This window comes from Ranitomeya imitator, chromosome 1 (genome assembly GCF_032444005.1).
Source record: "Ranitomeya imitator isolate aRanImi1 chromosome 1, aRanImi1.pri, whole genome shotgun sequence".
Lineage (NCBI taxonomy): Eukaryota > Metazoa > Chordata > Amphibia > Anura > Dendrobatidae > Ranitomeya > Ranitomeya imitator.
The window spans coordinates 733,295,597-733,320,031 of NC_091282.1; the positions used below are offsets into that span (position 1 = coordinate 733,295,597).

General features: G+C 45.2%; 1 protein-coding gene across 2 annotated transcripts in view; it reads right to left on the reverse strand.

Annotated features, from left to right (window-relative positions):
• Nucleotides 1-24,435, reverse strand: part of RTN1 (reticulon 1) — a 406,711-nt gene that overhangs the window by 70,370 nt on the left and 311,906 nt on the right. The gene's annotated exons all lie outside the window — the stretch shown is intronic.

The following is a 24,435-nucleotide window of genomic DNA, read 5'->3' on the forward strand; positions in this document are numbered from 1 at the left end:
TTAGGAAGTGGTCTGTACTCACTCAGTGGAATGAATGTGCCCTGGCAGCAATTTTCAGAAAGGGTCTCTCTGAAGCCCTTAAGGATGTCATGGTGGGATTTCCCATGCCTGCTGGTCTGAATGAGTCTATGTCTTTGGCCATTCAGATCGATCGACGCTTGCATGAGCGTAAAGCTGTGCACCATTTGGCGGTATTATCTGAGCATAGACCTGAGCCTATGCAATGTGATAGGACTTTGACCAGAGCTGAACGGCAAGAACACAGACGTCGGAATGGGCTGTGTTTTTACTGTGGTGATTCCACTCATGCTATCTCCGATTGTCCTAAGCGCACTAAGTGTTTCGCTAGGTCTGCTACCATTGGTACGGTACAGTCGAAATTTCTTTTGTCCGTTACTCTGATTTGCTCTTTGTCATCCTATTCTGTTATGGCATTTGTGGATTCAGGCGCTGCCCTGAATTTGATGGACTTGGAGTTTGCTAGGCGCTGGGGTTTTTTCTTGGAGCCCTTGCAGTATCCTATTCCATTGAGAGGAATTGATGCTACGCCTTTGGCCAAGAATAAGCCTCAGTACTGGACCCAATTGACCATGTGCATGGCTCCTGCACATCAGGAGGATATTCGCTTTTTGGTGTTGCATAATCTGCATGATGTGGTCGTTTTGGGGTTGCCATGGCTACAGGTCCATAATCCAGTATTGGATTGGAAATCTATGTCTGTGTCCAGCTGGGGTTGTCAGGGGGTACATGGTGATGTTCCATTTTTGTCTATTTCGTCATCCACCCCTTCTGAAGTCCCGGAGTTTTTGTCGGATTACCAGGATGTATTTGATGAGCCCAAATCCAGTGCCCTACCTCCTCATAGGGATTGCGATTATGCTATCAATTTGATTCCTGGTAGTAAGTTTCCTAAGGGCTGACTGTTCAATTTATCTGTGCCAGAGCACGCCGCTATGCGGAGTTATGTAAAGGAATCCTTGGAGAAGGGTCATATTCGCCCATCGTCGTCACCATTGGGAGCAGGGTTCTTTTTTGTGGCCAAGAAGGATGGTTCTTTGAGACCTTGTATTGATTAACGCCTTCTTAATAAGATCACAGTCAAATTTCAGTTCACTTTGCCGCTGCTGTCGGATTTATTTGCTCGGATTAAGGGGGCTAGTTGGTTCACCAAGATAGATCTTCGTGGTGCGTATAATCTTGTGCGTATTAAACAGGGCGATGATTGGAAAACAGCATTTAATACCGCCGAGGGCCATTTTGAGTACCTGGTTATGCCATTCGGGCTTTCCAATGTTCATCAGTATTTCAGTCCTTTATGCATGACATCTTCCGAGAGTACCTGGATAAATTCCTGGTTGTATATTTGGATGATATTTTGGTCTTCTCGGATGATTGGGAGTCTCACGTGAAGCAGGTCAGAATGGTGTTCCAGGTCCTTCGTGCGAATTCTTTGTTTGTGAAGGGGTCAAAGTGTCTCTTTAGAGTTCAGAAGGTTTCATTTTTGGGTTTCATTTTTTCCCCTTCTACTATCGAGATGGACCCTGTTAAAGTCCAGGCCATTTATGATTGGACTCAGCCGACATCTGTGAAGAGTCTGCAAAAGTTCCTGGGCTTTGCTAATTTTTATCGTCGCTTCATCAGTAATTTTTCTAGTGTTGCTAAACCGTTGACTGATTTGACCAAGAAGGGTGCTGATGTGGTCAATTGGTCTTCTGCGGCTGTGGAAGCTTTTCAGGAGTTGAAGCGTCGTTTTTCTTCTGCCCCTGTGTTGTGCCAGCCAGATGTTTCGCTTCCGTTTCAGGTCGAGGTTGATGCTTCTGAGATTGGAGCAGGGGCTGTTTTGTCGCAAAGAAGTTCTGATGGCTCGGTGATGAAACCATGTGCCTTCTTTTCTAGAAAGTTTTCGCCTGCTGAGCGCAATTATGATGTAATGTGGCACCCCTAGGGGTATTTGCCACAAAAATAGTTACTGACAGAAAGTACAAATACTAAAATAGCAAGACTGCACTACCACCTCCGGCCAGAAGGGGGAGCTCCAGAGACTCCCCTTGATCCATTCTGGTCTGAGAGAAGAAATGGCAGTTGGGCCAAGGAGCTGATAGTGAGAGGTCATACAGCTGAATCTCTAACAGTCCTGTGACTGTTACCAGGCCTAAATCACCGGCCTGAGGAGAAGAGGGATAGAGAAAAAGGACATTGTGAGAACCGGGTAGCATTAATCACTACCCAGAACAGGCGCAAAGACGGATACCGGATCCGTGGCTGTATTCATTATATATAATACAGCAACGGGAAAAACGTGAGGTGATATCAGCTTCACTAGGGCCGGACGCAGCAACAGACACAGAGTTCAGCGGTACTCCCAGAGGGGGTAAACCGATAAAAGGACTCGGGTTGCCCGTCGAACCAGGACCCGGAGGGGACAGATTGGGCTGACAGCCAGTTCACATACAGCAGCAGGGCCACACAGAAATTGCGCACAATAAGAGGCGAAGACCCCGGCAGGGTCAAAGTAACTCAGAGTTCCCATACAGACTCCGGTGACAGGACTGGTTGTAAATCCTTTTATGTTAAAGTAAACTGGTTAAACGTTTCAGTGCCTCAGTCTTTCATTTGGACAATAGCCATCTATCCAGGATCGGGATCGTCACCGCTGGGAGAACCTGCTGCTGATCAAGTAAGTGCCTGTCCCCTCATGATACCCCTTACACTGTGCATTGCCTGAGGCCACAGCACCGGGTCAAGCCACCCGTGACATCCCCCTCAAGAGACAGACTCCATTGGTCCGGTGCTGGGTATCCCGGTCTCCTGGGCGTCACATTGGCAATCGAGAGTTGTTGGCCATGAAGTGGGCATTCGAGGAGTGGCGTCATTGGCTTGAAGGAGCCAAGCATCGCGTGGTGGTCTTGACGGATCACAAGAATTTGACTTATCTCGAGTCTGCCAAACGGTTGAATCCTAGACAGGCTCGTGGTCGTTATTTTTCTCCCGTTTTGATTTTGTGGTTTCGTACCTTCCAGGCTCTAAGAATGTGAAGGCTGATGCCCTGTCAAGGAGTTTTGTGCCCGACTCTCCGGGTGTTCCTGAGCCGGCGGGTATTCTCAAAGAGGGGGTAGTTTTGTCTGCCATCTCCCCTGATTTGTGGCGGGTGCTGCAAAAATTTCAGGCTGATAGACCTGACCGTTGCCCAGCGGAGAAACTGTTTGTCCCTGATAAATGGACTAGTAGAGTTATCTCTGAGGTTCATTGTTCGGTGTTGGCTGGTCATCCTGGAATCTTTGGTACCAGAGATTTGGTGGCTAGATCCTTTTGGTGGCCGTCTTTGTCGCGGGATGTGCGTTCTTTTGTGCAGTCCTGTGGGACTTGTGCTTGGGCTAAGCCCTGCTGTTCTCATGCCAGTGGGTTGCTTTTGCCCTTGCCGGTCCCGAAGAGGCCCTGGACGCATATCTCTATGGATTTTATTTCGGATCTCCCTGTCTCTCAAAAGATGTCGGTCATTTGGGTGGTTTGTGATCGCTTCTCTAAGATGGTCCATTTGGTACCCTTGTCTAAATTGCCTTCCTCCTCTGATTTGGTGCCATTGTTTTTCCAGCATGTGGTTCGTTTACATGGCATTCCGGAGAACATCATTTCGGACAGAGGTTCCCAGTTTGTTTCGAGGTTTTGGCGAGCCTTTTGTGCTAGGATGGGCATTGATTTGTCTTTTTCCTCGGCTTTCCATCCTCAGACAAATGGCCAAACCGAACGAACTAATCAGACTTTGGAAACATATCTGAGATGCTTTGTTTCTGCTGATCAGGATGATTGGGTGTCCTTTTTGCCTTTGGCTGAGTTCGCCCTTAATAATCGGGCCAGCTCGGCTACTTTGGTTTCGCCGTTTTTCTGCAATTCTGGTTTCCATCCTCGTTTCTCTTCAGGGCAGGTTGAGTCTTCGGACTGTCCTGGTGTAGATACTGTGGTGGATAGGTTGCAGCAGATTTGGACTCATGTGGTGGACAATTTGACATTGTCCCAGGAGAAGGCTCAACGTTTCGCTAACCGCCGGCGCTGTGTGGGTCCCCGACTTCGTGTTGGGGATTTGGTTTGGTTGTCGTCTCGTTATGTTCCTATGAAGGTTTCCTCTCCTAAGTTTAAGCCTCGTTTCATTGGTCTGTATAAGATTTCTGAGGTTCTCAATCCTGTGTCGTTTCGTTTGACCCTTCCAGCTTCTTTTGCCATCCATAATGTATTCCATAGGTCATTGTTGCGGAGATACGTGGCGCCTGTGGTTCCATTCGTTGATCCTCCTGCCCCGGTGTTGGTTGAGGGGGAGTATGTGGTGGAGAAGATTTTGGATTCTCGTATTTCGAGACGGAAACTCCAGTACCTGGTCAAGTGGAAGGGTTATGGTCAGGAAGATAATTCCTGGGTTTTTGCCTCCGATGTTCATGCTGCCGATCTGGTTCGTGCCTTTCATTTGGCTCGTCCTGGTCGGCCTGGGGGCTCTGGTGAGGGTTCGGTGACCCCTCCTCAAGGGGGGGGGGTACTGTTGTGAATTCTGTTGTCAAGCTCCCTCCTGTGGTCATGAATGGTACTTCGGCTGGTTCTGTCCATGGGCTTCCTCTGGTGGTTGTGAGTGGAGCTGCGGCTTCTGAGTTTCCTTCTACAGGTGACGAGGTTAATTCGTTAGCTGGCTGCTCTATTTAACTCCACTTAGATCATTGCTCCATGCCACCTGTCAATGTTCCAGTATTGGTCTAGTTCTCTCCTGGATCGTTCTTGTGACCTGTCTTCCCAGCTGAAGCTAAGTTCCTGCTTGTTTTTCTCTGGTTTGCTATTTTTCTGTCCAGCTTGCTATTTTGATTTTTGTCTTGCTTGCTGGAAGCTCTGGGACGCAGAGGGAGCGCCTCCGCACCGTGAGTCGGTGCGGAGGGTCTTTTTGCGCCCTCTGCGTGGTCTTTTTGTAGGTTTTTGTGCTGACCGCAAAGTTACCTTTCCTATCCTCTGTCTGTTCAGTAAGTCGGGCCTCACTTTGCTAAATCTATTTCATCTCTGTGTTTGTAATTTTCATCTTTACTCACAGTCATTATATGTGGGGGGCTGCCTTTTCCTTTGGGGAATTTCTCTGAGGCAAGGTAGGCTTTATTTTTCTATCTCTAGGGCTAGCTAGTTTCTTAGGCTGTGTCGAGTTGCATAGGGAGCGTTAGGAGCAATCCACGGCTATTTCTAGTGTGCGATAGGATTAGGGATTGCGGTCAGCAGAGTTCCCACGTCTCAGAGCTCGTCCTATATTATTAGTAACTATCAGGTCATTCCGTGTGCTCTTAACCACTAGGTCCATTATTGTCCTTACCACCAGGTCATAACAGATTACCTGAGTTTTTCTCTGGTAAATGGCAGGAATTTTTTACATTTAAAAATGCATGTTTACTATATTTTCGGATCCAGATCCTCAGGGAGTGAATTACAGCGTGTTGGGATTATTATGTCTTTATTGCGAAGTGAGCCCCAAATCTGGGCATTTTCATTACATCCTGATGATCCTTGTTTGACATCAGTAGAAGCATTTTTTTCTGATGGGGTTGTTATATGATTATCCTGATCGGGTCACATCAGCTGAGGCAGAGCTCAGACGGCTTAAACAGGGTTCTGTTGATGCTGAGAGGTGGACCCAGTCTTTCAGAATAGCCCCGTCGACAGCGGGGAACCGATGCAACTTGGGGTGATGTCCTCTCGTTCCCAGGAGAGGGAGAAGAGGTTTTCTGAAGGGCCATTCTTGGTCAGGCTGACCATTTTATTAAGCAATGTGAGGTTTGCATAAGGAAAAGAAAGAAAAAAAGGTCAGTAGGAGTAACACTCCAGTTCGGGAATGGGAAGAGAGTGGCCAAGTTCCAGAATAGGCGCATCTTACAGATGTGCCTTTTCTGGGGTGGCTGGGGGCAGATGTTTTTAGCCAGGGGGGCCAATAACCATGGACCCTCTCCAGGCTATTAATATCTGCCCTCAGTCACTGGCTTTACTACTCTGGCAGAGAAAATTGCATGGGAGTCCACGCCAATTTTTTCCGCGATTTAACCCTTAAATTTAATAGCTAGAGCGCCGAAATTTTGCACATACACACTACTAACATTAGTAGTGTGTAATATGCAAAAAAAGGGGGGATATGACATGGTTTACTGTATGTAAACCATGTCTCATATCATGTTGGGTTTAGGCAGGAGAAATGAAAAGCCGGCAATTGAATTACCGGCTTTTCTGCTATATCGCGCTGCAGTAAATATATTAAAAAATAAATTCCCATTGACTTTGCATTGGGTTTCGTGTTTTCACTCGACCCGACTTTTCAGAAAGTTGGGTTTCACGAAACCCGACTCGACCTGAAAAAATGAAAAGTCGCTCAACCCTAGTCGCTAGCTCTACCACCCCATAGAGATTACGACTGCGCTATTGAGTTCATCCCAGGTGCCACGCTTCCTAAGAGTTGTTTATTTAATCTGACGATTCCCGAGAGGGAGGCCTTAAAAGAATACCTACAGACTAGTTTAGCTGCAGGTCATATAAGACCCTCTAAGTCTCATGTGGCTGTAGGACTCTTTTCTGTCAAAAAGAAGGATGCCTTAAGCTGTGTCTGGATTTTCGGGAGATTAATAAGATCACCGTGCACAATCCTTACCCATTACCGCTAATTCCGGATTTTGTTTAACCAACTAACTGGAGCGAAGTGGTTCTCTAAGATTGACCTTCGTGGGGCATATAATTTGCTACCGGGGAAGGAGGGCGATGAATGGAAGACAGCGTTTAATACCCCAGAATGTCATTTTGAGTGTTTTAGTTATGCCTTTTGGCCTTACTAATGCGCCTGCATTTTTTCAAAATGTCATTAATGACATTCTGAGGTTGTTGATCGGTAGGAGTGTTATTGTTTATTTGGATGATATTTTGACCTATTCACCTGATCTGGAGTCGCAATGGCAGAGAGTCCGCGAAGTTCTACAGATTTTGAGAGAAAACTCACTCTTTGCTAAATTGGAGAAGTGCGAGTTTGCGGTACAGAAAATTAGTTTTTTGGGGTACCTTGTCTCCAGTGATGGGTTTAAGATGGACCCGGTGAAGGTTCAGGTAGTGCTGGAGTGGCCAGGCCTGAATGTTTGAAGTCGGTTCAGAGATTTTTAGGGTTTGCTAATTATTACAGAAAATTCATAAAGAATTTTTCTGTGATTGCTAAACCTATTACTGATCTCACCAAGAAGGGTTCTAATACTGTCCAATGGTCCCCTGAGGCTGTTAAGGCTTTTGAGCATCTCAAGGAGAGGTTTAGCTCTGCTCCTGTTTTGATCCAGATAGATGAGAACAAGCCATTTCTGGTAGAGGTTGATGCCTCTTCAGTAGGGTAGGGGCAGTTCTGTCCCAGGAGGGAGAGGATGGGGTGCATCCCTGTGCTTTCTTTTCTAAAAAAAATTTCAGAGACTGAGCTCAACTATGATGTTGGGAACAGAGAGTTGCTGGCTATTAAACTCTCGTTTGAGCATTGGCAACATTTATTGGAGGGGGCTAGACATCCCATACAGGTTTTTACTGATCATAAGAATCTGATATATCTGGATGCTGTTAAACGTTTGAATGCCCGTCAAGCTAGGTGGGCACTATTTTTTGCCCGGTTTAATTTCTCCATCACATATATTCCTGGGACAAAGAATGTTAAAGTGGATGCTTTGTCTCGTAGTTTCTCTACAGCAGTAAATACTGAGAAGGTGGAATGTATTTTGCAGAGAGGGGTGGTGGTGACAGCATTGGGTTCTGAGTTGGAGAGTAGCATCCTAGAGGCCCAGAACTAACACTTCGTATGGTAAATTATTTGTGCCTAGAGCCTTTTGGAGAGCTTTGTTTGCTGATTGTCATGAGTCTCGGTTGGCGGGTCATCCAGGGATTTCGGAAACTAGAAAGTCGATCGGTCGAAATCATCAAGTGGGTGCATCAGTGTACTGTGTGCGCTAGGTCGAAGGCCTCACATTCCCCGGCTGCAGAGTTGCTGTACCCTTTGGAGGTTCCTAGTTCGCCATGGTCACATCTTGCTATGGATTTTATCACCGATCTGCCAGTCTCTGAGGGTTTTTCTGTCATCTGGGTTGTTGTGGACTGGTTTAGTAAGATGTGTCATCTGGTCCCGTTCAATAAATTAAACTGCGCCAAGACTCTAGCTTAGGCATTTGTGAAAGATTGTCAGGCTCCATGGGGTTCCTACGGACATTGTTTCCGATAGAAAACCACAGTTTGTGGCTCACTTTTGGCGTGCTTTTTGTGACAGATTAAAGGTTCATTTGTCATTTTCGTCAGGTCATCATCCGGAGTCCAATGAACAGACCGAAAGGAAGAACCAGAATGTCGAGCAGTTTTTGAGATGTTTTGTAGCAGACAGTCAGGAGATGTGGTCGGAATATCTACCACTGGCTGAATTTGCTCTTAATAATCATACGTCTTCCTCAGCTGGGTGTTCTCCTTTTTTTTTGCTGTACAGGGAGGCATCCATCTTTCGGTCCATTTTCAAAGATTGGGGCAGCGGTGCCTGAGGAGGAGAGTTTTTCTGGAAATTTGGACAGGGATTGGACCAATGTACGTCATAATCTGAAAGAGGCAAATAGGAGGTCAAAGAAATATTTTGACAAGAAAAGAAGGGAGGCGTTGTTTGCAGTTGGGGACATGGTTTGGTTGTCCTCTAGGAATCTGCGTTTGAAGATCCCTTCTAAAAAACTGGGGCCTAAGTTTGTAGGACCCTTCAAAATGGTTCAGGTTGTCAACTCGGCAGCAGTGAGATTAGACATACCCTAGTCCTCGAGAATTAATTCAGTTTTTCATGTATTTTTACTGAAGAAAGTTGACACACCAGAAAAGGAGGCGATGCCGACTGTTCCCCCAGTTGATGAGGATGACGAGTTTGAGATTTCACGCATTTTAGATTCCAGGTGGCACAGAGGAAGATGGCAGTATCTCGTGTCCTGGAAGGGTTTCAGTCCCGAGGATAATTCCTGGGTGAAAGCTGGGGACGTCTCGGCCTCAAGGCTGATTAAGGCTTTTCACAGGAGATTTCTGAATAAGGCTCGGCCAAGAGGATCCGGAGGATCCTCGCAAAAGGGGAGGTACTGTTAGAATCTGTTTTGTTTTGACCATCCGCCATCTTGTTGTGGTTTTCTGGCAGCTGGTCTTTTTCCCCGGTGCTGGGTTGTCTTAGGTCAGGTGATTGTATCACCCTTTATTACCCAGCACCTACCTCCCATTCCTTGCTGCACAACAATGTTAATCCGCTAGAGTTCTGGCTAGGTGCTTTGATAGTTTTCGGTGTTGGATTTTAGGCAGTTCTGGGACCTCTGGTTCTGCTATCTTTAGTTTCTGTTTTCAGTTGGTTTCTGTAGCCTTCTCTGTGTTTCCTATTAGGAGGAGACCTGTTTTTTTTACCCAGTCCTTAGGTCTTTTAGGGACCTCTTTCCCCTTATCTATATGTCTTCGCTATGTTTAACCTAGGATCGTTGGTGGGTCTATTCACAAGGAATGGGTCGCCCACTCCATCGTAGGGTATCAGCCTAGTCTCAATGCAGGGTCAGATTTCCCCTTTCTATCCTAGTTCTGTGCTGCAGTTCCGTAACAGACATACCATTCATGCAACTGATCAGCAGCCTAAAAGTTAAAGGGTATATCTGGGACTTCATAAAAAAATGTGCATAAGCACTAACAGGCAAGTAATTGCAACTTATCTGCCTGTTGTGTATGGTGCCGTTCTTCCCCGGAACAGAGCGGTCACATACCGCTCATGCTGGGGATTCCGGTAACTCTGCTAACGCGACGGGGCAGGACTTCTTTCATCATTCTAACTGACACCCAGCTCCCCCAGTTAGGCAGCAGGAATCCGACTGTCAATCAGAATAACGTAGGAAGTCCCGCCACATCGACAAAGCAGAGCTTAAATGAAGCCTCCACTCTGTAGACATGACATCAGCGGAGGCTTCTGAAACCCCAGCAGAAGCGGTCTGTGCCGGGGAAGAACTGTGCAAGTTGAAATACCTGCTTGTTAGTGCACAGGTACATTTTTTGCTTTATAAAGTCCCAGATACCCTTTTAAGGGTGCCCATTTCTACCTCCAAAACAGCTCTGGTTACAGACACATTATTAGGAGGCATAACACACATATCATGTTCTTGCACAGGAAACCACTTCTGTTTATGTTCCCCACCCCTTCCCCCCAATTACTACATATTTTATTTTCTGTAGGATTTATAGGGAATCCATCAGAAACACCAAGATTACTTACCTGACAGCACAGCTGAGAGAAGGATCCGCCAAGCTAGGACAGGAAACCTACTGAAATAAAAGGGCGGTACCTCTCCCCAGCTTCAGTTGGGTTACAGAACATGAGAGGCCCTCCAGGTTCATTTACACAGATGACCAACACCACATTAGAAAACACCCAAGCTATGGTGCACACCCATGAGGTTAAAAGTAGGAGGAGGGGAATATACAGGTGCTGTCATGGGTTCTGGAAAAAATGGCTACTGGTAAGTAACCTTGGTGTTTTCCCTTCACCCATGACAGCACACCTGAGAGATTTCTGGAGAATTTGAAACACCTTAGGGAGGGACCAGCGCTTGCAGCACCCTTCTACAAAAGGTTAAGTCAACAGGGGAGGATAGATCCAATCTATAGTGCCTAAAGAAGGTAGATGGCGAGGACCAGGTAGCAGCCTTACACATCTGATCAATTGATACCTCTGCTTTCTCTTCCCAGGAGGTCGCCCAGGCTCTGGTGGAATGAGCCTTGATGCCGTCAGGGTTCGGAGCACAACTAGCAGAGTAAGCCAAACTAATTGCCTCCCTAATCCATCTGGCAATGGTACCTTTCGTTACCACGTAACCCTTCCTACTACCCTGGAAGGCTACAAGCAGGGACTGGGCTTTCCTCCTCTGGCTAGTCATGGATATATACTGTATTGTAAGAGCACCCTTCTAAAGTCAAGATTATGAAACTTCCTCTCCCCCGAATTCTTAGGGTTATTACAGAAGGACGGTAGGACAATCTCTTGACTTCAATGAAATTTCAATGCTACCTTAGGAAGATAAGCTGGATCAGATCTTATCTCGACTCTATCCTCATACAGTGGGGCAAAAAAGTATTTAGTCAGTCAGCAATAGTGCAAGTTCCACCACTTAAAAAGATGAGAGGCGTCTGTAATTTACATCATAGGTAGACCTCAACTATGGGAGACAAACTGAGAAAAAAAAATCCAGAAAATCACATTGTCTGTTTTTTTAACAATTTTTTTGCATATTATGGTGGAAAATAAGTATTTGGTCAGAAACAAAATTTCATCTCAATACTTTGTAACATATCCTTTGTTGGCAATGACAGAGGTCAAACGTTTTCTGTAAGTCTTCACAAGGTTGCCACACACTGTTGTTGGTATGTTGGCCCATTCCTCCATGCAGATCTCCTCTAGAGCAGTGATGTTTTTGGCTTTTCGCTTGGCAACACGGACTTTCAACTCCCTCCAAAGGTTTTCTATAGGGTTGAGACCTGGAGACTGGCTAGGCCACTCCAGGACCTTGAAATGCTTCTTACGAAGCCACTCCTTCGTTGCCCTGGCGGTGTGCTTTGGATCATTGTCATGTTGAAAGACCCAGCCACGTTTCATCTTCAATGCCCTTGCTGATGGAAGGAGGTTTGCACTCAAAATCTCACGATACATGGCCCCATTCATTCTTTCATGTACCCGAATCAGTCGTCCTGGCCCCTTTGCAGAGAAACAGCCCCAAAGCATGATGTTTCCACCACCATGCTTTACAGTAGGTATGGTGTTTGATGGATGCAACTCAGTATTCTTTTTCCTCCAAACACGACAAGTTGTGTTTCTACCAAACAGTTCCAGTTTGGTTTCATCAGACCATAGGACATTCTCCCAAAACTCCTCTGGATCATCCAAATGCTCTCTAGCAAACTTCAGACGGGCCCAGACATGTACTGGCTTAAGCAGTGGGACACATCTGGCACTGCAGGATCTGAGTCCATGGTGGCGTAGTGTGTTACTTATGGTAGGCCTTGTTACATTGGTCCCAGCTCTCTGCAGTTCATTCATTAGGTCCCCCCGCGTGGTTCTGGGATTTTTGCTCACCGTTCTTGTGATCATTCTGACCCCACGGGGTGGGATTTTGCGTGGAGCCCCAGATCGAGGGAGATTATCAGTGGTCTTGTATGTCTTCCATTTTCTAATTATTGCTCCCACTGTTGATTTCTTCACTCCAAGCTGGTTGGCTATTGCAGATTCAGTCTTCCCAGCCTGGTGCAGGGCTACAATTTTGTGTCTGGTGTCCTTTGACAGCTCTTTGGTCTTCACCATAGTGGAGTTTGGAGTCAGACTGTTTGAGGGTGTGCACAGGTGTCTTTTTATACTGATAACAAGTTTAAACAGGTGCCATTACTACAGGTAATGAGTGGAGGAAAGAGGAGACTCTTAAAGAAGAAGTTACAGGTCTGTGAGAGCCAGAAATCTTGATTGTTTGTTTCTGACCAAATACTTATTTTCCACCATAATATGCAAATAAATTGTTAAAAAAAACAGACAATGTGATTTTCTGGATTTTTTTTTCTCAGTTTGTCTCCCATAGTTGAGGTCTACCTATGATGTAAATTACAGACACCTCTCATCTTTTTAAGTGGTGGAACTTGCACTATTGCTGACTGACTAAATACTTTTTTGCCCCACTGTATACAGTTAGGTCCATATATATTTGGACAGAGACAACATTTTTCTAATTTTGGTTATAGACATTACCACAATGAATTTTAAATAAAACAATTCAGATACAGTTGAAGTTCAGACTTTCAGCTTTCATTTGAGGGTATCCACATTAAAATTGGATGAAGGGTTTAGGAGTTTCAGCTCTTTAACATGTGCCACCCTGTTTTTAAAGGGACCAAAAGTAATTGGACAATTGACTCCAAGGCTATTTCATGGACAGGTGTGGGCAATCCATTCGTTATGTCATTCTCAATTAAGCAGATAAATGGCCTGGAGTTGATTTGAGGTGTGGTGCTTGCATTTGGAAGGTTTTGCTGTGAAGTAAACATGCGGTCAAAGGAGCTTTCCATGCAGGTGAAACAAGCCATCCTTAAGCTGTGATAACAGAAAAACCCATCCGAGAAATTGCTAAAATATTAGGAGTGGCAAAATCTACATCTACAATTTGGTACATCCTGAGAAAGAAAGCACTGGTGAACTCATCAATGCAAAAAGACCAGGAGCCCACGGAAGACAACAGTGGTGGATGGTCGCAGAATAATATCCATGGTGAAGAGAAACCCCTTCACAACAGCCAACCAAGTGACCAACACTCTCCAGGAGGTCGGCGTATCAATATCCAAATCTACCATAAAGAGAAGACTGCATGAAAGTAAATACAGAGGGTTCACTGCACGGTGCAAGCCACTCATAAGCATCAAGAATAAAAAGGCTAGACTGGACTTTGCTAAAAAACATCTAGAAAAGCCAGCACAGTTCTGGAAGAACATTCTTTGGACAGATAAAACCAAGATCAACCTCTACCAGAATGATGGAAAGAGAAAAGTATGGCAAAGGCATGGTACAGCTCATGATCCAAAGCATACCACATCATCTGTAAAACACGGTGGAGGTAGTGTGATGGCTTGAGCATGCATGGCAGCCAGTGGCACTGGGTCACTAGTGTTTATTGATGATGTGACACAGGACAGAAGCAGCCGAATGAATTCTGAGGTATTCAGAGCCATACTGTGTGCTCAGATCTAGCCAAATGCAGCCAAACTGATTGGTCGTCGTTTCATACTACAGATGAACAATGACCCAAAACATAAACCCAGGCCACCCAGAAGTTTATTAAAGCAAAGAAGTGGAATATTCTTGAATGGCCAAGTCAGTCACCTAATCTCAACCCAACTGAGCATGCATTTCACTTGTTAAAGACTAAACTTCAGACAGAAAGGCCCACAAACAAACAGCAACTGAAAACCACCGCAGTAAAAGCCTGGCAGAGCATCAAAAAGGAGGAAACACAGCGTCTGGTGATGTCCATGAGTTCAAGACTTCAGGCAGTCATTGCCAACAAAGGGTTTTCAACCAAGTACTAAAAATGAACATTTTATTTAAAATTATTGAATCTGTCCAATTACTTTTGGTCCCTTTAAAAACAGGGTGGCACATGTTAAAGAGCTGAAACTCCTAAACCCTTCATCCAATTTTGATGTGGATACCCTCAAATGAAAGCTAAAAGTCTTCAGTCTTCAACTGCATCTGAATTGTTTTGTTTAAAATTAATTGTGGTAATGTCTGTAACCAAAATTAGAAAAATGTTGTCTCTGTCCAAATATATATGGACCTAACTGTATTTGCGTATAAGGAGGATTTATACACTGTGTGCAGAATTATTAGGCAAGTTGTATTTTAGAGGATTATTTTTATTATAGATTAACAACTATGTTCTCAATCAACCCAAAAGACTCAAATATCCAAGCTGAAAGGGACTCTGTCACCTGAATTTGGAGGGAACAATCTTCAGCCATAGAGGCGGGGTTTTCGGGTGTTTGATTCACCCTTTCCTTACCCGCTGGCTGCATGCTGGCTGCAATATTGGATTGAAGTTCATTCTCTGTCCTCCGTAGTACATGCCTGCACAAGGCAATCTTCTATCCATAGATTCTGTCAGTTGCTTGATCTGTTTACGATCAACATTGCGTGCAACAGCCACCACAGCCTCCCAGACACTGTTCCGAGAGGTGTACTGTTTTCCCTCCCTGTAGATCTCACATTTTATGAGGGACCACAGGTTCTCTATGGGGTTCAGATCAGGTGAACAAGGGGGCCATGTTATTATTTTTTCTTCTTTGAGACCTTTACTGGCCAGCCACGCTGTGGATTAGTTGGAGGCATGTGATGGAGCATTGTCCTGCATGAAAATCATGTTTTTCTTGAATGATACCGACTTCTTCCTGTACTACTGCTTAAAGAAGTTGTCTTCCAGAAACTGGCAGTAGGTCTGGGAGATGGAGCTTCACTCCATCCTCAACTCAAAAAGGTCCCACAAGTTCATCTTTGATGATACCAGCCCATACCAGTATCCCACCTCACTGGCGCCTGAGTCAGAGTGGAGCTCTCTGCCCTTTATTGATCCAGCCTCTGGCCCATCCATCTGGCCCATCAAGAGTCACTCTCATTTCATCAGTCCATAAAACCTTTGAAAAATCAGTCTTAAGATATTTCTTGGCTCAGTCTTCACGTTTTATCTTATGTTTCTTGTTCAAAGGTGGTCGTTTTTCACCCTTCCTTACCTTGGCCATGTCCCTGAGTATTGCACACCTTGTGCTTTTTGTTACTCCAGCAACGTTGCAGCTCTGAAATATGGCAAAACTGGTGGCATATCGCTTCTTGGACTTTCCTCAATTCATGGGCACGCTTCTTGCGACCCTGTTGGCTATTTGCCATGAAACGCTTGATTGTTCGGCGATCACGCTTCAAAAGTTTGGAAATTTCAAGACTGCTGCATCTCTCTGCAAGACATCTCACAATTTTGGACTTTTCAGAGCCTGTCAAATCTCTCTTCTGACCCATTTTGCCAAAGGAAAGGAAGTTGCCTAATAATTAAGCACACCTTATGTAGGGTTTTGATGTCATTAGACAACACCTCTCCTCATTACAGAGATGCACATCACCTGATTTACTTAATTGGTAGCTGGCTCTCAAGCCTGAACAGCTTGGAGTAGGACAACATGTATAAAAAGTATCGTGATGAAAATACAACTTGCCTAATAACTATGCACACAGTGTAGAAAGGGCCTGTAAATCACACACCCTATGGGCTGATGTCAGAGCCACTAATATGAAGATATTTTGCTTACAATTCCTGCATGGGTTCAAACAGTTCTTTGATCAAAGCTTCTAGTACCAGGTACAGATCCCATGGGGGAACCCTCGGGATTGGGACAGGTCTGGACCTATCACAGGATTTTATGAATCTTGCTATCCAAATATTAGCCGCAAGGCTACAACTATACAATGCGCCCAAAGCCGATACTTGGACCTTAAGGCTATGTGCACACGTTCAGGTTTTTTCACGGTAAAAATGCTATAAAAGCTCATTAAAACGCATACATTATGCATCCTATCATTTAAAATGCATTCTGCATGTTTTGTGCACATGATGCGTTTTTTTCCGCGAAAAAAACGCATCGCGGTAAAAAAAAACAGCATGTTCATTAATTTTGCGGATTTTCTGTGTTTTTCCCGCTATTCTATGCATTTGGGAAAAAACGCATAAAAAACACCCCAAAAACGCATAAAAAATGCGGTAAAAACGCATGCGGATTTCTGGCAGAAATGTCCGGTTTTTGTCAGGAAAATTTCTGCAAGAAATCCTGACGTGTGCACATACCCTTAGGGTACTAGTAGCCAACCCCAGTTCAAACCCTGTCTAAGGGGAACCCTAGGATGGAACCGATTTGAAATTTTTGACCTAATGGCTTCCCTAAAACTCCAAGAATTTTTTCCATGTCCTGCCATAAAATTTTGTTGTTATGGGTTTTCTATTTTTTAGTAAGGTGGAAACTAACCCCGGTTAAACCCCAGTTATTCAGTACTGCCCTTTCAAATTCCGCTCTGCTAGATGGAAGCCCTTTCCTTGAGTGTGGAATATTGGCCCCTGCATAAGAAGGTCCGGGATATCTGGCAGGATCCATGGATCTGACAGAGACATTGTCCATAGCAGAGAAAACCATGGTCTTTCTGGCCAGAAAGGAGCAATCATTATCACTCTCACCTGACCCTTCCTGATCTTTTTCACGACTGCTGGAATCATCGCTATTGGAAGGAAGGCGTAAGCAACCCTGAAGTCCCAGGGAATCTGGAGGGAGTCTACTGCAAATGGGTTTTCTCTGGTGTCTAGTGAACAGAACCTTTTTATCTTTCTGTTGTGTCTGTCGGCAAACAAATCTATTTCCGGCAATCCCCATAGACGAGCTATCCGCTGAAACACCCTGTGATTTAGGGCCTATTCTACCTGTTTCAGCTTATTGCGGCTTAAAAAGTCCACCTTGACGTCTTCCGCTCCCCTTATGTGTAGTACTGTACGGGACAAAAGATACTGTTCTGCTATCTGGAGGATGTTGTTTGCTGTTTCCATTATGCATAATGTGGACGTAGCGACCCAGGAGAAGAGGAAGAAAGCTTTCTAATGCTACTTTCACACTAGTCCGTCAGTACGGGCCGTCGCAAACCGTCGGCCCGACGTACCGATGGACAATGTGTTTATGTAGCACAATGTGGGCAGCGGATGCAGTTTTACAACGCATCTGCTGCCCATTGTGAGTTCCGGCGAGGAGGGGGCGGAGTTTCGGCCGCACATGCGCGGTCGGAAATGGCGGACTCAACGCACAAAAAAAGTTACATGGAACGTTTTTTGTGCTGAGCGTCCGCCAAAACACGACGCATCCGTCGCACGACGGATGCGACGTGTGGCCATACGTCGCAATGCGTCGCTAATGCAAGTCTATGGAGAAAAAACGCATCCTGCGGGCACATTTGCAGGATGCGTTTTTTCTCCAAAACGAGGCATTGCGGCGTACAGCAAACAACGCTAGTGTGAAAGTAGCCTAAAGCCCTTTCCACTGCCCACAATTCTTTTAAGGTACCGTCACACATAACGATATCGTTAACGATATCGTTGCTTTTTGTGACGTAGCAACGATATCGTTACCGAAATCGTTATGCGTGACAGCGACCAACGATCAGGCCCCTGCTTGGATATCGTTGGTCGCTGGGGAATGATCAGAACTTTATTTTGGTCGCTGATCTCCCGCTGACATCGCTGAATCGGCGTGTGTGACGCCGATTCAGCGATGTCTTCATTGGTAACCAGGGTAAATATCAGGTTACTAGGCGCAGGGCCACGCTTAGTAACCCGATGTTTACCCTGGTTACCATTGTAAATGTAAAAAAATAAAACACTGCATACTTACATTCCGGTGTCTGGTCACGTCCCTTGCCTTCAGCTTCCCGCACTGACTGTGAGCGGCGCGCCGGCCGGTCGTAAAGCAGATCGGTGACGTCACCGCTGTGCTCTGCTTTACGGTCGGCCGGCGCTCACAGTCAGTGCGGGAAGCTGAAGGCGAGGGACGTGACCAGACACCGGAATGTAAGTATGTAGTGTTTTTTTTTTTACATTTACAATGGTAACCAGGGTAAACATCGGGTTAGTAAGCGCGGCCCTGCGCTTAGTAACCCGATGTTTACCCTGATTACCCGGGGACTTCGGCATCGTTGGTCGCTGGAGAGCTGTCTGCGTGACAGCTCTCCAGCGACCAAACAGCGACGCTGTAGCGATCGGCATCGTTGTCTATATCGCTGCAGCGTCGCTTAATGTGACGGTACCTTTAGATTTGATGACCTTCCTTTCTCAGAAAGTGTCCAAGACCCCTGAATTGCATGACCCCTTAGGTGTGCCCACCAACCTGAGATGCTTGCGTCTGGCATAATTATGTTGTTTGCTGGCCTCACCCATGGGACCCTCGATGTTAAATTCGCCCTGTCTGCCCACCATCTGAGGGAGTTTCAGACATCTGAAGAAAGATCTTTCTTCCCCTCCAAACACTCTTTTAGCAATTTCTGTGCAGACAGGATTTTCCACTGCAGCTGCCTGGTGTGGAATTGGGTCCATCTGACTACTGGGATGCAGGATGTTAGGGTTCTCAACAGGGACATCATTTTCCTCAAGGACATCTCTGGAAGCTCTATGGCTGTCGAGGTCAGGTTTCTACCTTGTCTACCTTTTCTACCTTGTCTTCGGGCAAGAAATAAGTCTGCAGCTCGGAGTTCAGTACAAGTATATAAAAATAAAGATTATTATTATTATTAAGGCCCCAGGGAGGTTTGCACTCTTAGGGGTTGTAGTCTTGATTTTTGAGTGTTCACCATCCAGCCCAAATCTTGTAAGACTACAGTAACCTCTTTCAACTGCGTAGCACAGTGGTCCTCAGATCTTCCTACTATGAGAAAGTCTTCGACATAAGGAACGATGACTGTGTTCTGGATGCGCAAGAAGGCTGTCATCTCTGCTATCAATCTGGTGAACACTCATGGAGATATTGACAACTAAAAGGAAAAGCTTAGAAAGGAAAATGTCTGACTTCTCCTTGAATGTATAGGGCCGCACCTCTTTTCCCATTTTGTATATTGTATAATTTATATTTGTTTTAGATTAGAGACTGGTGTTGTAACCGGTGGAGCGCATGCACGCCATCCCGTTCCAACGTCGCAGGCTGCGTGTCAGTGTGACTGACAGCACCGCTCCGAGTCCATGCAGGCTTCCATCAGTGTGGAGAATAAACGGCTGGGAGAAGTTGGCATTGGCTAACACTGGTGCTTCAAGATTCACAGCAAAGGAACACCATATCAGAAGTAGACTAATATACTCAATAAAACTTCACCTTTAATAATATTCTTATGATAATAAAAACACACATCACATACAAGCTTAGACCGGTGCCTGTTGTTTGACAGAAAACAACAACACAATACAAAGATACAGGGTGCTCTCGATCCCTAGGTTACCAACTATCTGTCCCCTACCTTGCTGCGGAGGTTGGCACCCTATGTATCCTGCGCAATGGCGCCCTCGCTCAACGTAGGCTATCCCTAAATCGCCCTGATGGGCCCTTACGTGCAAGAAATGAAAGTAAAGTCAAACAACAGAGCATTCACTCTTAGACAAATTATCACAGTGATAACCAATAATGTCAATGCCTGTAATATAGGGCTGATAGAGACCTGTGGCACTGGATGGACATTGTTCCCCACCGCACATTACCAATGGTTTAGAGTGTGATCTTTATCCTCCTGAATCGTCACTCAGATAAGTTCTCTGAATAGTTTGAAGTATGTCTCCTGATTAACTGATTTCAGGGAAACGCGTCGAGAATTTGCATACTTGAGAATTGAGAATTTGCATACTTGAGATTTTAGTTTTATAAGAATTACAGTATTGTATATCTGAGAATTTTTTTCTATTTATTTACAATTTATTGACATTGGTTGGTGTGTAGTCTGGGGGGCCTGCCGTGTACTATTTTTGGCTTAGTGTTCTCTTTCCCTTATTAAGTATTTGTTATCCCCTTGCAAGTAGTATTGGGTGTGACCAGGGATAGACTACGTGGAGTGGGGGTGCCATTTGCGCAGGATTATAGGGTGCCAACCCCCACTGGCAGGCAGGGCCACCTAGGTATTTTACATAGGTTACCCTTTTTTTTGTTGCTTTTTATAACAAGTGCAACATCAGAAGAATGCCGAATATATTTATGATACGCACTAGCATATTTGGGCATGTGCAATAAGTTGTTCATTATTGGTTATCACTGTGATAATTTGTCTAAGAGTGAATGCTCTGTTGTTTGACTTTACTTTAATTTCTTGCACGTAAGGGCCCATCAGGGCGATTTAGGGATAGGTTACGTTGAGCGGGGGCACCATTGCGCAGGATACATAGTGTGCCAACCTCCGCAGCAAGGTAGGGGACAGATAGTTGGTAACCTAGGGATCGAGAGCACCCTGTATCTTTGTATTGTGTTGTTGTTTTCTGTCAAACAACAGGCACCGGTCTAAGCTTGTATGTGATGTGTGTTTTTATTATCATAAGAATATTATTAAAGGTTAAGTTTTATTGAGTATATTATTCTACTTCTGATATGGTGTTCCTTTGCTGTGAATCTTGAAAAAAAAATTTGGCACCTTTGTTGTATGTTCTGTGATATAAGACGTAACACTGGTGCTTCAGTCAAAGCCACCTTCAAGGATCGAAATACTTTCTCCTGGCGTTCTTCCAACTGAATAGTCCTGTTCTTCGCACCAGACGGCACCCCTTTTAACAGTTCTACTAACAGGTTCACAATGTGAGTAAAGTTAATTACAAATCGCCAATAATACACGGTGAGCCCCACGAAGGCCCGTACATCTTTCACGGTCTTCGGGGTAGGCCAATCTTGTACTGCGGAAATTGTCTCACGGGACAGTCTCACCCACTCTGCAGAGACGACTTGTCCCAAGTATTCAATCTGGGTACAAAATAGATGACACTTCTGAGGCTTCACTTTCTAACTGTGTCTCTGAAGACAGCTCAGCACCTGTTCCAGTCTTTGCAGATGTTCCTCAAACGTGGCGGCATACACAATTATATCATCCAGATAGATAAGAGTGGCCTCAAAGTTTAAGTTGCCTAGACACCTCTCCATAAGTCGTTAGTACGTACCAGGAGCATTAGCCAGGCCAAACAGCATCCGGTTGAATTCGTACAGGCCCATAGGTAGTATAAAGGCCGTCTTTGCTCGGCCATGCACTGACATAGGTACTTGCCAATAGCCACTGACTAGATCCAACGATTAGAAGTATTTTGAACTTCCCAGTTCAAACAATGATTCCTCAATCCTGGGTAAGGGATTTGAATTTCGCAGTGCAGGCATCGTGGTCACCTGTGAGCCGGTGTCAACCAAACAATGGACAGCCCGACCATTCATTTCGGCCCAGATGAGAGGGCACTTGGAAACTAGGCTTGTAGGACTTCTGATTCTCCTTCTTGGCTGTTCAGGCTCCGGGCGGCGTCCCCCAGCCTTGGAGCCTCCTAGTTTAATGGAGGGCACTGTATGAGTTTGCTTAGTTGTTTACAACCCCGAGCCAAATGTCCAAGCTCACCACAGTTGTAAAAAGTAGGGAGTTCTTCTCTGCGGGACGTTCTCACTTCGCGATGAGGTTCAGGTCCAGTTCCACCCCCGGGGCGAGTTTGTTGAGGCTGGTTTCTTCTTTGAATCAGACAATTCTTCTCGTATTCCCTGGATTTCTTCCCACAATAATAATAATAATCTTAATTTATATACATATAACATTCCGCAGCGCTTTACAGTTTAACAGTATCAAACACAACAGACATAAGTAACAACGTTAACAATACAATAATTAAAGCGAAATAAAACGACCCTGCTCGTGAGAGCTTACAATCTACAATGAGGTGGGGGAGATACAAAGCACAGGTGTGTATTTACAATGATGGTCCAGCCATCTACAGAGTGTGGGGGATCTATGGGGATAGTGAATGGGCTACACACACAAACATAAAATGAGTTTGATTAGTGACCGTGGTAGGTCGCTCTGAACAAATGTGTTTTGAGCGAGCGCCTAAAACTATGCAAATTGTGGATGGTCCTAATATCTTGGGGTAGAGCGTTCCAGAGGATTAGTGCAGCACGGGAGAAGTCTTGGAGTCGGGAGTGGGAGGTACGGATTAGCGCAGAGGTTAGTCGAAAGTCATTTGCAGAGCGCAGCGATCGGTTAGGCCGATAGACAGAAATGAGGGAGGAGATGTAAGGGGGTGCCGCACTGTGGAGACCTTTGTGGGTGAGAACAAGTACTTTGAATTGTATCCTGTAATGAATGGGCAGCCAGTGTAATGACTGTCGAAGAGCGGACGCGTCCGAGTAATGATTAGCCAGATGGACAACCCTGCCTGCTGCATTAAGGATGGACTGGAGAGGGGAAAGTCGAGTGAGGGGGAGACCAATTAATAGAGCATTACAGTAGTCCAGACGGGAGTGGATCAGGGCGACAGTGAGGGTTTTTGTTGTTTCCATAATAATAATAATCTTTATTTTTATATAGCGCTAACATATTCCGCAGCGCACACATTATCATCGCTGTCCCCGATGGGGCTCACAATCTAGAATCCCTATCAGTATGTCTTTGGAATGTGGGAGGAAAACGGAGTGCCCGGAGGAAACCCACGCAAACACGGAGAGAACATACAAACTCTTTGCAGATGTTGTCCTGGGTGGGATTAGAACCCAGGACTCCAGCGCTGCAAGGCTGCAGTGCTAACCACTACGCCACCGTGCTGCCCATGGTGAGAAAAGGGTATAACGTGTGGTCTGATCATACCAGAAAAATAAAGATGACCTTGACCATGGTACTAATAAAAAACAATAATTTTATTAAGATATGATTTGTAAAACCAACATATAAATACAGGGATACTGGACCATACAAAAACGAGGGACAAAACTGCCATAGGCTACATCCTAAACCTGGGCCAAATTCCCATGCAAATACATGATATATATTTTATAAAAATGCATGTCATAATGCCTAGTTACTAAGATATGTAATATATATATTGAAAAAACATTGTATACCAAATGTCACAGTACACTATACAGAGGAGAGTAATCTCTAATTCTCCCGGATAACATGTATTGCTCTGCACTCAGGAGATAGATAACATGAGTCCTCAAATTTGACCGACCCTTTCAAATTTGTTCGACCCTGGAACAGACTGGTATTGTGTGAAAGTAACAAAGGCTACCTTAGAATCGGCCACAAGGGTGAAGTCCTCGGCGTCCCTCTGCCCCGACACGCGTTTCACACTGCTTCTTCGGGAGGCGTGTCAGGGCAGGGGGTTAGCCGGTATAAATATAATGGGCAGAGTGTTGATTGGGCTTTGGGCTCGTTGGGGATTGGCATCAGGTGTGTAATGGTTACCGCTGTTGTTAACGCCGTACCTAGATACTACTTTTCCGCGTATCAGTATGCAGTTTGTTCAAAACCGGAAGTTCCCATAATGCACTGGTGTACGGACACCGGAACTTTCAGGTTTAGAACTAAGGTGTACGGACCCCGGAAGTGTGGTTACCGCTGTTGTTAACGCCGTACCTAGATAATACTTTTCCGCGTATCAGTATGCAGTTTGTTCAAACCGGAAGTTCCCATAATACACTGGTGTACGGACACCGGAACTTTCAGGTTTAGAACTAAGGTGTACGGACCCCGGAAATGTCTTCGCTATTATCGTGAATATTATTATTTAGATCCTTTATTATAAAATGTCAATATGTGACTGTTCTAATCCGGTAATTATGATAATAAAATGCGGACCCCGGAAATTCAATACTAGGGCGCGGTGTACGGAAATCGGAAATGCCACAGAGAGAACCTCTAATGTAGCGCAGGATGCCGGAAGTTTAGAGGGAGGCTTCCTATGTCGTCAGTGTACGGAAACCGGAAATCGAAGTCTATGTTGTGGAGACCAAAACGTCTCTAAGGTTACTATAGACACCGCAATGGATTTAACCTACTTAAATATTGCCCGGTTGGCTGAGGGGCGCATCGGCGCCTGTGCTGATCTGCATGGACCTGCAATAAATGGAGGATCGGGTTGCAGCCATAGGGTCAGAGGCAGCAGGTCGTCCATAAGTACGACTATGCTATCTCGTTCCCCTGGTGGCCGCTCACAGATCCTCCCAGGTCTGCAATCCACACAGGCGCTCTGCCCCAAAGGAAAAAAGGAAAAAATTAGAATAATAATGAAGATGAAAAAATTGGAAAAGGAAGAATATATGATTAAAAATAAGAATTAT